Here is a 15,818-nt window from a genome sequence, read left to right on the forward strand (position 1 = left end):
CAAAACTTTGTCAATAGAGGCACTAGAGAAACATGACAAGAGGAAAAGAGTTTGGCTTCTGGGTTCTGGTATGCAAGCCAGGCAGGTTCCTATAGCTCAGGTGGCAGTCAGTGGCACCCAGCAGCCAACAGCTTCCTTAAGTGGTTTTGGAGTTGAATACCTCTGATGACACATCTCCCTGAATAGCTTTCCCTGGTACCCCAGAGAATGGATTTCCAGTGAGTTCTGGAGTGTAGATTTCTGATACATTCCAGAAGGCCAATTCCAGCAGGGTCCATCTGCTCCAGCTGTGTATCCTCAAAAAAGACCTGGATTTCAGACATGGGGGTGGGTAAGTCTTGGGGAGGTGCTTTCTTGAGTTTTCTATATTGGCCCCAGAGGTGGCAGCTGCTCTTTATATCTGCTCTTTCTATATTCTTTAGGGCTCTTCTTACTTCTTACTCACCAGTCCTTCTTTATTCCCATTTCTGGCTATAGTTAATAATTCTGTATGTTGAACTTTCCTTGCTCAAATTACTGTGTGCTCTTTCTCCTAATTAAACTTAGACTGATATAGGAAACAGCATAAGCAAAGTCTCTTCCAGGTTGGGCTTACATTCAGATAAAGGAAAGTAGACAAACCGTTAAACAAGCAGCATAATGTGAAGGCGGCAGTATGTGCAATGAAGAGAAATAAAGCATGGGAAGGGGATAGAAATGACGAGTGGTGGATCTTGGACAAATGGGGAGTGTGGAAATCTCAGAGAAGTTGACACTGAGCAGAGGCCTGAATGTCAAGAAAGAGCCATCGTGGCAGAGATCACTGAGAAGCACATTTCAGGTGGATGCAAAGGCTCCATCTCCAGAAGTACTGGTGATTGTGAGGATTTTAAAAGACTGGTGTGTGCCGTAGTCAAAACAGCGTAAAATCAATTCCCAGTCACATCTATGAATCCAAATCATTTGGAACTTCTTATACCTGATAAAGGCATTTGTTTTATATTCTGAGTGTAGTGGAAAGCCATTGTTGGGGGAGGGAGGATTGTAAGCAGGGAATAGCAGGATCATTACAAATATGTGGTGTATGAGTGCCCTTATTCACATTTGGCCTAATATTAAGAAACACCTTTTTCTATATTAAAGAATCGCCATTATTTTTATTTTGAGCAGTGATAGTGCCACTGCCTCATCCCCACTAATGAGTGATGGGTACATTTGAATTTGCAATTCAGACATGTCAAGCTCTGCTTTGAATATACAACTGGAAGAGCAATGATCTTAGAGAGTCAAGGACATGATCCATTTCCAGAACAATAATGGACTTGACACCACCTTCCCTTCAATGAGAAGATGGACATAACTGTAACCTATACTCATTATTTTAAAAGATTTAGCACATCAATGTCCATGAGAGGGCCAAATTTCTGAGCTTGTCTGGTTACGCTGAGCCTTATCTTTGCCAACTGCCTCTATGTTTAGTGGTAGGGATTTCCAAGCTGTCTTTTTGTTAAGATATCTATCTCTTAATAACTTGATGAATAAGAGGTGAGTGGGCACCCATTGTTTTTTATTGAATGGGGGCACTAGACTTGGGAGTAGGGTGGACAAATTTGCACAAGGACCAAGGAGGTTTCTGGAAGAAAAGAACTCTATTTAAATGCTACATTGTTCGAATCCCTTGAGATGGTCCTTAATTAAGTCTGCTGGCAAGAGGGAACACTGAAGCCGTTTTACCCTCTCCCCAGGGTTGGGGTGCAGACAAGGTGGGGTGTGGAAGGTTGTCTATAACTCACCATGAAGTCAACAGAAGAATGGACCTGTTGACTAGGCTCAGCCTGAGTAGCTATAGGCAGGGAGTTGTAGATCTTTCTTATTCTGAAAACTCATGGTTGTGGATAGGCATCCATTTTGGGGGCTTACTCATCTGGCACTAACAGTGTGCTTAGGGATAAATGGCTGAGTGTGTAAGGATGACAAAGGTCTTATAGGACCCCTATCTTCAATAGTCAAAACTTTATATCTGCAATCATCCTGAGTGTCTAAGAGGAATCCAGGACTTCTAGCTAATCTGAACAATTAGTTGTCAATATTTAAAGCATCTTTGAAGTTATTTATACTTAAAACTGATAAAGCAAATCATACAAAAAAGATACATTATGAAAAGTAACTCTCATGCTCAAGAAAAACTCATGTTATCTTTACTTTCCTTTATTCTAGAAGGTATCATTAAGAGTGCTTTTCTTTTCCATTATCTTACCTTTAAACAAGATAGTCTTATTTCCACTTTGAAGATTAGTCAACTGAGGCTCAGAAAGAAGTTTACTTGCCTAAGGTTATATAGCTTGTAAGTACAGAAGCAGAGATCAGAACTTCTGTCTCTTACCTCCTTATTTCATTCCCGTATAAAACCAGAGTTCCACAAGTGGATATTCAATTAAAGTAAGCAATGTAAGCATTACCCAACTCTCCTGCATGCTTTACTCCTTTTCAAGCAGATGTTTTATTGCTAAAGTGGGGGGTAGAGGATGAATCAGGGAGATGACTGTGTTGCAGCTGCCACTGGGCAAAAGCTCAACCTGAGGATCCCCAAGGCCGCAGGAAGCAAACCTGGTTCTCTTCTTCCTTCCCTTCCTCTCGCCCACCTCCAACCTGGGGGTCTCTGAAGGTGTGATAAGCATAGTTCAAGAGAGATGAATGGTGCTTAAGCTCTAGTCCTTTCCTTTCCATTATCAGCAGGGTTCACACCTATTCAGCAGCTCTCTCCATGCCTTCACACGGGCTCCCACTCCTGCTAACTATCACAAAAGCCTGTCGGGCAGATATTACAGGAGACAAACTGTGTATTTACTTTCTGAAATGGGTAGCGTGGGAATGGGGTAGGTGTAGGAAAGAATAACTAGATACCACACTGCTCTGTGAGGGAAAATTTATGTAAGTCCAGTATTATTTTCCCTGAAACAGGCTCAAACTATAACCTACCATGATATGGTTAACTTTGGTTAGTTAGTCCCTTTAACCATTCTAATCTCATTCATATGGTATCTCACCCATAAAGGAGGTCTGATCTTTAAACCCATCTCTGCTAAATGCAAATATTTGTGGTTCTAAAAAGGTTTCATTTTATAACCTGAGAATGTTACAGAGAATGGATTTTTATTCAAGGTCATCTGTTAAGCTTGATCACTTCCCCCTTCCCCCTTTTAATACCAGAAATGAACTTCTGGAATGAATATCATTTGGGGAAAGTGGAAGCAGACACATTTTGTTTAAAATTGATTAGTTCTCTTATAAAGTGATCAAAACAGAAAGGATCTATAGTCTTGATGCTAGGATGTGGGTTCCCACTGCTATAATTTAATTCAGGACTTGTCCTCAATATTATGTGGCCTGGAACAATTCTGGTAAATCACATGACTTCCTTTAATAGAAATCCAGTAAGAATAGTGTGAATGAGCCATCATTCACAGCATTATATCTAGCCCAGTGCACTATTACTTTTAGAAAAGATTATAATATTCTGGGAAATTTTCATTCATGTAGACACCCCACAGCTTCCACTGCTTAATTTTATATAGAACAATATTTGAATGCTTTTATTAGACTAGAGGCATGGTGCACGAAATTCGTGCACTGGTGGGGGGGGGGGGGATGGCCTGTGGGGATCGGCCCACTGTGGGAGTGCAAGTGCAACTTATCCTGGTCAGCCAAGCAGCTATGAATCTACTCTCGGAGTGGCTGCAGCCACTCATCCTGGTCAGCCAAGTGGTGCTCCCACTGTGGGAGCACACTGACTACCAAGGGGCAGCTCCTGCATTGAGCATATGCTCCCTGGTGGTCTGTGCATGTCATAACGACTTACTTTTGTTCTGCCGTTCAGTCAATTTGCATATTAGGCTTTTATTATATAGGATTTTTATAAATATGTCCACAAAAGAGACCATTTGATACCTTATATCTGCATGGATCATGAGTGTTTATTTAGTGCTGTCACATATTATTACATCTGGTGAAATGTAAAGGCACTGAGAGGGAGTAAGGATGGGTATTAAAATCCCCATTTTATAGGCTAGGAAACTAACAGTCAGAGGAACCAATGGCCTCTTCAAGTATACAACTAGTAAGCAAGCATGTTGGAAATCAAAGCTGAGCTTTCAGATTCCACTTCTTTCCACTACACTACAACTTCCTTTAATGACTCACATCAATTATAATGCTTTGTGTTTTACAAAGTGTTTCCATGTGCCTCTTCCTTTCTTACAAAACCCTGTTAGGTAGGGAGAGCAAGTATTGCAAGTGTCTGACAAATGTGACACTGTTAAGTCAGCAAAGTGACTAGTCTGACTTGTGTGTGTATACAATATAGGTACACATCAACTCTATAATCTATATTTATATGTACAGTATATTGATATAAAATAATAATAATAACTAACATCCTATAATGTATGTAGTCAGAAAGGTGTTATCAGTATATCCCATATATCAGCTAACTGGACTCCCTCATCTTCCAGCAGGATTCCTTGCTCTTACAGGATGATTCATCATCAACTATGTACAGTCAGAGACCCGACATCCTTCTCTGTAGCTCAGGGATTCTGGAAGGGCTCTCTTTCTCTGAATCATCACTGGCTGTGATCTCTTGCTTTTAATGAAAGCTTGATCTCCACTCTGTGCCTCCTGCTTATCTGTCTCTTTTCTATACAAGGCTACACTTCAGGATATTCTTCTACGCTTCAGAAATACCCTCGATACAAACTGTTTATGGAGCACACTTTTACTGAAGGTTTGGATGATGGAGAACATTAACTCGGAAGGGCATCCAAATGAAAGTAGTCTATTAACCAACCCTGTCTCTTGGTTATCTCAGTCCTATTGAACTGCTCAGTCATGGACACCACCCAGCTTTGTTCCATCTAGCTAATCTTCCTTCATCTCCCCTCATTGCATAGGAAAGGTCCCAATAAGTGCTTGGCAAACCTCTCCATTATACAGTTCCTACTTTGTGCTGCTTTTGTAGCTTAGGATTAATTTCTGAATCTGATGGATTTTTTCAACGTCTGTATATAGAAGAGAAATGCAGAAATTCCTCGCTCATTCTCCATTCTCAATTTGTAATCCAAATCAAGATTTAAAAAAAAAATAATTAATCCAGTTTTTCATAACCTAAATGGAAATTAAGGATTTTTAAAGGGAAGCAATGCTGGAAATCATTTTATAATCTCCAGGAATGACATTCATCAAGGACTTAAATAGCAGCACAGACTCTTTTTCCTTTGCAGGCTTAAGAAATTTGGCACTTATGCTTTCTTAAAAGCAAACGGTTTGTTTTTAAGTCCTTAGAGGATTTTATATTCTTTGAAAATTGTAAAATATATAATTAATCATGCAGCAAATGATTTATTATGATGGTAATTGTCATGTAGAAGTAAAATTTAATAAGACATTTAATATATAAAATGAAAAATTGTCAAATGTTTAGTGCAAATTGTATTTAGAAACCTTTTTATAACATTTAGACTTCTATGTAGCAATCAATGTTCTCTAACAACTTGCTCCCAAAACAGTAAACATGTGAATCATGTTGTAAAACTTAGATTCAGAAATGTACTCTAAGCTCTAAAAATGCTACCTAGTAATAACTGTACTGGCAAAAGGTATGCTAACTGTACATTTTCTGTCTGTTCTAGAATGTTTACAATAGCCTAACACATACAACCATATTTAACAGTTAGCTTTTGAAAGTTCGCTTTTTGTTGAATGAAGTATGTTAGTCACATACATTTTTGAATTATTTATGCAATGCTTAGGAAAATTTATCATCAAAGTTGCATCAAAGTAATTTAATTAAATTTTCATTATCTGTATAGCTACTGCATGCACAACTAGAACTTTACTAATTATTAAAACCAAATATATGTGAAGTCATAGCTTATGGAGGAAGAATTGCCAAATGAAGTACTATCTGTCCATTCAGCTGGAAATTTAAATAGTGGTTAAAAAAATGGGGAGGGAGGATGCGTACTTTTGGTTTTAATCTTTTGAGTATCAAGACAGGATGTTGGAAAGCCTCTGATTTCTATTATGAACCTTGACTCACAGCCTTCTGTTTTATCCTAGGAATGAACTGTACTTATTCTACAGCTCAGTTACATGTAATCAGTCCCACCGGCAGCTAACATTTACTGGGTGTGCCAAACATGTCAGATAAATGAACTAATAGAATATCTTAAACTTCATCTCATCTTCATTTTAAAGGTGAGTCCATGGACCCTAATTTGCATAAATTTCCCAACCTACAAACTGAAGAGTAAGATTTAAATCCAGGACTGTTTTACTCTAAAAAGTGTTTTTGTTTTGTTTTGCTTTGTTTGTTTGTTTTTTTAATTTTATTTTCAGGGCATAAGCTGTGGTTAATGATACATTTTATGTATCTCTCAATGCTGTGGGATCTTCTTTAGAAGGATTTTGATATGACCCAGTGAGTCAACAAATGGTTGCTAAAATTTATATTTCCTCCATTGAACAAGATTAAAACCTAATTCAGATCGTTTTCATGTTATGATGAATAAACAAATGACCAACTCTATATGCCTATCTTTTTATTTTTTAATTCTCAACAAAGGAATAATCACTGAGGTTAATGTTTAAACAACAGAACTAAGAGCCATACTCCAGTAATTATCCAGAGCCCATCTAGCATGTTACTCTGGGACTCTGGAAATATTTTCCAAGTTTCAGGCATGGTAACATGCAAAAATCTGTACACACACACACATACACACACATACACACACATACCTATGAGTATCCACATTTGATTTCATAGTTAATGTTCTGCATTCTGATGATTATGTCCCAAAATCTTTAATTACAGAGGAAAACTGATAATACTTAGTAATATAGTTAATTAGCTATATATCTTATATGTAGACCATAAACAGTGTTCTAATGTACTTGTTTTGACTAGATGAATAATAAGTAAAGCAAGAACAAGACACCATATTGTTTGAGAAGAAGATCCTTGACACATTTTAGGTTGACTATTTCATAAAGATACTTTTTCTTAGCAAGGTTCACTTGAGATAGTAGTCTAATGTAAAAAAAAAAAATAGAAAAGGAAAAGAAAAAGAATATCATGTTATTAACTATTATTTTGCTAACAAAGTTAGATTTATGAGCACTATGTCAGAAAAATCAAAATTTTGTATCAAAGTGGAGGACAGAAATAAGCCGAATTCAAGTGTTTGTGTTCTGAAACGCTGCTGAATACATTGTCCGGTTTGTACCACAGAAGGCTGAAAGCAAAACACGGGTGGGTCTGTCAAACAATCCCTGACTGTTTATAACAACTGAAGCTGTGCCTTTCATATCACAGTCCCATCAGAAAGGGGAGGGGGGGGAAGAGATAAGCCCATCAGTGAAATAGTAGCCTTTAACAACAACCAGTCGCTTCCTGCAATCAAAACCATGCTAGCATGTGGCTTGTTCAAATAAAAATTACTGGACTGGAGCCAAACAAGAAAAAAGTAATTGATAATGTGGTTTTTTCAGAAACCATCCATCCATCAAATGTGTCAGTCCTTCATAATACTTTATTTCCCTTCTGAACAAAGATCTTTAAAACTCATTGTGTGCACTTAAAAACAAAGTGTCCTTGTGCTGGTTTATAAAGATTCTCTTTTTAGTTTGGGTTTGTTTTGTTATTTGATTACATTCCCTCCCATCCTGCATTTTTTTTTTTTTCTTTCCAGATAGTTGCTGGAAATTTCTGCCATTCTTAAACAAAGCATCTTTGTGCTGTATCAGCTTGCATTTTCCTTGGATTGTATTTGGATGATGCCTTTTCACTGACTTCAGCACTGGAGTATTGTAGCCACAGCTTTAGTAAGTAGACTGTAACAAACAGATTCACTGGCCCTTTTTGTGGGTTGCACCTATTAGCCTGCTGGTGGGAAATGCTACTCAGAGTAAGGCACAGGAGCAATTGCAAACAGGAGAAAAAACTGATTAGGAAATACTGGACAATACTTGCAGCCGGAGAAAGCCATTAACAGCCCATATGTACATATAGCTGTGTGTGTGTGTGTGTGTGTGTGTATGTGAGTATATATACACACACACAGCAGGGTGGGCAAAAGTAGGTTTATAGTTGTTCGTATGGAAAATAGTATAATAATTAATAAATAATACAAGAATAAAATCTTACGTACTCACAACTGTAAACCCCCTTTTGCCACACCTTGTACAGGTAAGTTCCACCTCTAACAATTCTTCCAATATATATGAAAATCTCTCAACTAAAACATTTCATTTATTTTAGGATCCGAAATATCAGTTTGCAAAGCTGATGAGAGTTGAGCTCACTATCAGAATCCTAAAGAAATGTCTGTAATGTGAATTTCAGCAACATTCACTCCCGCTCTTGACAATTTCCTTATTCAAGTCAAGCATTCTAGAGATTAAGTGCTACACAGACCACACACACACACACACAGAATTTTGTCCCAAAATATGGTAAAGATCACAATTGAAAATGCATATTTAAAGAAATATGATAGTTTCCTAGAAATTGTATTTTAAATGATGGTTATGTTGTTTAAGACACTGAAAATAGAAGAAATAATGAGGTTTTGGTGAAGAAAAAATAGGAAAAAGTCTGTGTGATTCTGTATGTTTTTCTCTCCTTTCATCTACCAGTTTGCAAAGTTGGGGCAATTATATTATAAACTCTTTTGTATACTTCTAGTACTATCAGCTGTTGACCTGCCAATTACTTTAGGTTTATATTAAAATTTTGTCATCACTGACAAAAGACAGGCAAGCCAGGAGAACGGCCCTTACAGATAATTGTTTCTCATGCATCTAGCTAAGTCCTGGCCAGAGAAACCTACTTCCACCTCCTCACTGGGAATCTCAATAAAATTTATTTTTAAAAATGCAATGAAGAAAAGGCCTCAGCAGTAACACCAAATCTCTACATTGCAAGTCCTGCCCTTGGAATTTATCTTTTGGAATGCTCCAAAATAATAGTTTAAAAAAGATACATTTATATAAGATAATAACAATTTTCATTTATGATCTCTATTCCACCTATGAGATATTAAAATCGAATATATATATATATATATTTGCTCCTTATCATAAGAATACAACACAGAGAAATACAAACTTGAATAAGGCTCCAGAGTTATTTTTGGTGGGAGAGATATTATCAACTTGAAAATGGCAAAAAGGTCAACTACTAAGTCAACATCCACAGATGGGTCCCTTGAAAATTAGATCTTATTTATTTATTTATTTGGGGGATAGGGGTGTGGAAAATTGCCAAGAAAGTCAATTATACAAATTCTGCCTTCAGTGGTACTCACACAAAAAGTTTGTGGGAACAAGTAGAAATATTTTCATTCTTTGTTTTTTGCTAGAATTTATTACAGGTCAATTTTGCCTATTGTTCCATGGTAGGCCTTATGGGAAAGGAAATTGAAACAAGATATAATTTTTATGTGCTTTGATTTTTCTTTTGTATTTTCTTACACTGAGCTCCTCCCCATTCTGCCAGAGGCATCCAAAAAGCATGCTTCCTAGAAGTTGAGGATTTTTATATAAGTGTTTTAAAAAAAAAAAAAAAAGAGCCATTATTCAATTTCTGATACCCAAAAGGATTTTGTCACAGTCAGTGTAGTCTTGGAAGCCAAGTTGGTTGAAACAGAAAGGACTTTCCAAATTCTTTGTATCCTCACATCAAGACCTAGGTCTGACTGAATGAATGAGTTTCCTCCATGAGCAGGGGATGCTAGGTGGTGAAGCTTGCTGCCCTGGGGTAGCAGGAGGATGCAATGACAAGAAACAAAAAGCCCAAAGCTTATCTTTCTTGGCCTAGGGGATTGTGGAGAGAAGGAAATGAGAGAGGAAGGTTAGTAGTGATCTGGCCTGTGACTCTGTATTTCTTCTTGAGTCCAACATTTGGTGGACAGGAACATAAATGATTCACTGATTTGATATACTCATATTTTCACACTTTTGTATCCCTGAAACCAGGATTCACGGGGATGTGTCATAGTTTCCTAGACACCGTTATTTTCTTGATGTCCAGTTAGTCATTTATAAAGGGGATCAGTTATGATAAAAAGGAAAGAAACTATGTTTTCTATCAATACCTGATTTCTACCAAAAGTGAAAATGTGATTTGAGAATCTCAGAATAATGAAGAGACTACTCTCAAGAAGTCTGGAATTTAGAGTAGTAATATGAGAACCTATATAAATATAGCATAAGTTACCCATTAACCTAAGAGCATATGAGAAATCATCTTTCAACTATGCATAAATTAGCAAATTGTGATTCCATGGCCTGTACTGTAGTAGTAATGGTGTTTCAATTGCATCAAAGGATACTGTCACTGTTAACACTGTTTCTACATTTTAATAGCTCTCCTTGATCCTGATAAAGAAAGAAGCAGATGCTATGGGTGGGTTACCATCCTTTTGATGGTAACAGTTAAATACATGTGAACACAGAAGTATCAGAGTTAGGAAAAATCTGCTTGCCAAAGGGCCTTTTCAAGATATAATGCAAAACAGTAAAGGAAAAAAAAAATGAGCAGATGTCAAGGACATACAGATAAGTGCATTTTGAGGGCTTGACAAGACAAGTGCTTTGTGAAGAAGGTAAGCAGGAGTGGAAGAGGGATAGAAATGGCTCCCTGGTCACTCTTGGACATGTCAACTCCAATGACTTGCTTCTGGTATCTTAAGTCCTTACCTGTGCCCCCCTGATGGCTGTGGCTCAGGGAGGGAAAGGTAGTGGGCACCCCCACCCTTGCTCTGGAGTTCAATACCAGGGTCTCATCAGCTACTGGGAAATGCTTCTCTGGGTGCTGAATGTAATCTGCTTTTATTCTTCCTTCAGCCCGGTACTTCAGATTCCTGCAGCCCGGGGAGGTGGGTGTGCTGGGCGAACAGAGTATCCACTGAGTGGATGAACCATTCTCTCTCAATGAGAGAGAATCCGTTGAACATCCCTTTTAATGCAAATGAGTCCCCTCTTTAGAAAGCTTGGCTTATTGACTAAAGACCATTATCACGGTGAGACCCAATGAGAGGAAGCAGTTAAACATGCTCTTTTTCCCCTTTTGTGTTTATAGCTGCCCAGAAATGAACATCAATATTTAAATGTCTGAATTATCTTAGGCTTGTAAAAAACCAATTAGCTGCTCCCTGGGCTCAGTGTCTGGGGCTTCCTCCGGGCAGAGTATGGGACTGTTTAGCTCTTGCGGTCAAAGGCGGGGAGCTCAGGAGAGGTCAGAGTGGCAAGGGTCATTGCTGGGTTAGTGGGGTCTCCTGGGACCATCTATCCTGAGGGGGGCAGGCCAGGGCGGGGTCAGGACTCTGTGGCAGCCCTTGTAAGGCTGCCAGGAAGGATTTAGCAGGATTGTTGGCAGGGCTTGGAATGCTTGGCCAGTGTAGCTGCGTTAGGAAAACACATTACAGCCTGGAGCCTCTTATTCTGGGCAGTTTAGGGCCATCTCTGCCTCCAGGTACAAACCTCTGGGCAACCTACAGCAATCTTGGTTCCTCCGAAGAAGTAAGTCCACCTCTCCAGCCAGAGCTAATGTGTATATATCGGAGAGGATGTCTCCATACTCAGACTTAGCATTTCCTCTTGCTTGGCATGGGGCAGAGGGAGTGCACCATGGGGACCAAGGCTTTTGCTCATTAGGAAGGTTTCCCACTTCCTTTGTGGTCCAGATTCCCATGGTTTCTCTCAGAGGGCCATGCTTATTATGTCTTTTGTGGTAGATTTTTTTTTTTTCTGGAACACATCACTATTTGTCTGCCCAATTCTTCCTTACTAAGAGAACTCCATATCTGTTGGTGGCAACAGAGGACCCAGCCACAAGTGGGATACGAGATTCCCAACCTCCATGGCAGCTGGCAGTGTTGAAAGAAGAGTAAGCAGAAGATGCCAAGGCAATGGTTTCTGGGGAAGATTTATGTCCCTTATCCAAAAGGGTGGACGCCATGGGCCTGGCTCTTCCTGCCTTGACCTCAGACATGTTGTCTGGGGCTCTGTTGGGATCAGCACATGGTTGATTAGAGTATAGAGGTCAGAGGCTCGTTCTATTTCTTACTTGCATTTATTCAACAATTATTTTCTGAGCACCTGCTACATTTCCAGCTTAGTGAACAAGACACAGACACAGGGCCCATATTCATTTCTCCTATCAGGTATGGCATCACCCAGGGCTTCTGTCTGTACCAGAAATTACTGGAATAAAAATGTTAAAATAGAAAATATTTTATATTTCATAGAAGATACTGGATACTGGAGAGTTACACTGAGAGATGGAGAATGTGACTTAGAAAATGATCAGAAGACAGGGAGGGAAGAAAGACATCAGGAGGCACAGTCCTGGTCACCCCCAGGAATGGTCAAGTTAGAATCAGGTCAAGGCCACCATAAGGTATGGGCCATTTCTATTGCTGCTGCTGACCTCCACTCTTTTTCTAGAGCCAATATCTCAGAAGCAAGCTTCTGATTCTGACGAGCTTTCTCACAGGCGTGCACATTGGCAAATTCAGAAATGAGAGGAAGCAGGATCTGATGCCTCCACCCTTGCCCTACTTTTTGTGGATGGGAGTATTGCACTCACCCTCCCGCCAAGGTCACACTCCCAGTGCCCAAGGACAACCCCCAAAGGAGATAGTAGACTCTGGGAAGAGGGATCAATGTTAAGTAGCCAAAATAAAAGAAAAAAAGTGCATGATAGCAAAAATAGTTTAGAGTATTACAGTTTTCAAAGTGGAAGACAGTAAAAATAACCTCCATACAGTATTTTAAAGGTTTCAAAGTACATCTAATTTTCACAAGAATGAGATACAGGCAGAGCAGGTAATTATATTTGAGCCTCAAAAAGATGATATTATTTTTGTAGCATATAAAGTGCTCAGTTATTCTCTGACTTTTTATTTTAAAAAGAAAGAGATGTATAACCTTAAGTCTGGGGCCATTTGGAGGGCAAACACATGTTTCTGTAAACAATGTTGATGTATATCTACAAATGAACTAATTTACCAACAAGTGAAGGTATTCTATTTGGAATTTTAGGTGGTTATTTTTTTCATATTAGGCTCTTCTTAAATTTTATTTCAAATGCGTATCAAATTCTCAAATTCTTTGCAAAGACAAAGCCACCTAGCAGACCTGATCTTATGCCTAATTGGTAAAGAACAAAGATGGGGAAACATGGCATATGTCTTGTTACTCTTCTCTCTCTTGACCTTTGCAGACACAGCTAATTAATCATGACATTCTTTCTCACGAGCCCAGATGTGGCCTCAGAATCCCTCTCAAGGCAGCACTGAGGGCAGCCCCACCCATCAATCAGAGTTGGCAACCCTACAGGAGCAGTGCTCTGTGTGGAGGCATAGGAGTCAGGGATTTATTTTCTTTTCCCAGAATGTGGGGTGTTCTGGGAAGAGCACCCTGCTTCCTCGGGTGAAGACTTCCAAACATGTGGTTCAAACCCTGGGCTATGAAGCAGATGTGAAGTTATTGGTTAGACTGTCGCCTGTGGTCTTTGGGCACCCAATCAATGTCTAGGAAGGATGTTGAAGGATGTGGTAGAAACATGTCATGCTAGTAGAGTGAGGGAACTAGTTCTTAGGGCATTCAGTATGGTGCTGCTAGAGAAAGATGTGCTTTGGCAGGTGAAAGGCAGACCTTCAAGAAGGAGAAATGGCTGTGTTAGGAGAATCCTGTTTTTATCCCTCAGCAGTAGTCCTGTTCTGCAGAAGTTCTAACACTGATGCAAGTTGCAAAAGTCCATTTCTCAGCCCAAACTAAAGTGGGATCCTGGGAAAGCTCAGGGGAATCGGAAGTCTGATTTCAACAAGCCCTCTCAAGTGTTAGCTGGGGTGAGAGGAGAGGTTAGTTTTAGCTCCCTTACCCAGAGATAGAGGCAGAGATCTAATACTTACTTACTTACTTACTTACTTACTTACTTACTTACTTACTTTATTTATTTATAGGGAGCACAGTGGGGTAATTTCCCATCTCTCTGCTCATTTATTTATTTATTTACTTACTTACTTACTTACTTACTTACTTATTGTTAATCCTCACCCAATGATATTTTCCCACTGATTTTTAGAGAGAGTGGACTAGAGAAGGAGGGACGAGAGAAACATCAATGTGAGAGAATGTTTGCCTCCTGCACTGGCCCTGACCAAGACCCCCCAAGGAGGAGCCATGCTCTTGACCAGAATCAAACCTGGGACCCTTGTCTGCAGGCCAACACTCTATCCACTGAGCCCAACTGCCTAGGGCAAAATCTAATACTTTAAACTAAGACTGGGCAGATAGAGGCTAGGAGGAAAAAGTGACAGTGGTGTTTAGTTCAAATATCAGTCCGGACTACATTTCTGGTGCTGGTTAACAAGCAGTTATGATATTGCCAGAGAAATGTCAAATCTGGACACAGGAGCCAGTGATAGTGTAGGCCCTAGGAAAACCCTTAAATCTGTAGATCTACAACAATTGTAGGTGAGCTGAGTGGTTAAAATGTCCAAACTTCCCAAAGCCTCTGTCCCTTCTCTTAAGGTTTGCTGCTAAAGATAATGGAGGAGGAAAATTACCCAGCTGGCAGAACCTGAGCTACCAGATTGGCCAATTAAAGAACTCAGCATAGTGCCAGGGAAGTGATTCAACAATGAAACCTACCAAAGTCATCATTTATCTTATTATCCCTGACCAGAGGATTTTCTTTTTTGGGGGAGGGGAGCGTGGGTGGTTGGGGGTTGGAGTGAAGGTGAGGAATGCTGGAATCCACCTCTTGCAAAGGTCACATAGATATGCTAGGTGTACCAGTTAATAATGTGGATTTTTTTTCAATAGATGGAGTTACACATATGTTGATATGTATGCGATTTGATATGTATGCTATTTTGTTGTATTGACAGCAAGCTTCAAAATTTCATGTCAAATTTGCTAAAGGTGTTAAAATCATAGCTAATTTTAGGCTTAAAAATGTCGAATTTCGTGCCAAAAAAGAGCATTTGAGGAAGTTTTAATTCATTACTTTATTTTGAAGAAAAAGTTATCATATACTTTGGGAAGCTTATGGTGAACATGCTCCATCTTAAGATACTTGTGAATGCTAGTTTAAATGCTTTAAAGGTGATGATCTTGATGTGAAAGACAAAAAATGTCCAGGTCAACAAAAAAAAGTTTGAAGACCAACAATTACAAGCAATATTAGATGAAGGTACTTGTAAAACTCAAAAACAACTTGCAGAAAGATTAAATGTTGCTCAGCAATCAATTTCCGATCATTTACAAACAATGGGAAAGATTTTAAAGGAAGGAAAATGGGTGCCACATCAACTGAACTAAAGGCAAATGGAAAACTGAAAAGTCATCAATAAGATGTTATTTCAGCAACAGGAAAGAAAGTCTTTTTTTTACATCTAATTGTGACTGACAATGAAAGCAGATTTATTTTGAGAATCCCAAATGCACAAAAGCATGGGTTGATCCAGTTCAACCATCAAGATCGACTGCAAGGCCAAATCACTTTGGAAAGAAGATGATACTCTTCATTTGGTCGGATACGGAAGGTATGGTATATTATGAGCTTCTAAAACTATCAATAGGTGAAACCATTAATACTGATCACTACTGACAACAAATAATCAATTTGAACTACGTTTTGATCATGAAATGACCAGAATGTTCCAGAAGACACAGCAAAGTAATTTTGCTTCATGATAACACACCATGACTCACTTCAAAACCACTTAAAGACACATTAAAAGATCTTCATAGGAAGTTTTAACCCA

Source organism: Pipistrellus hanaki (genome assembly GCF_964339955.1).
Source record: "Pipistrellus hanaki genome assembly, chromosome: 11".
In the NCBI taxonomy this organism is placed as follows: domain Eukaryota; kingdom Metazoa; phylum Chordata; class Mammalia; order Chiroptera; family Vespertilionidae; genus Pipistrellus; species Pipistrellus hanaki.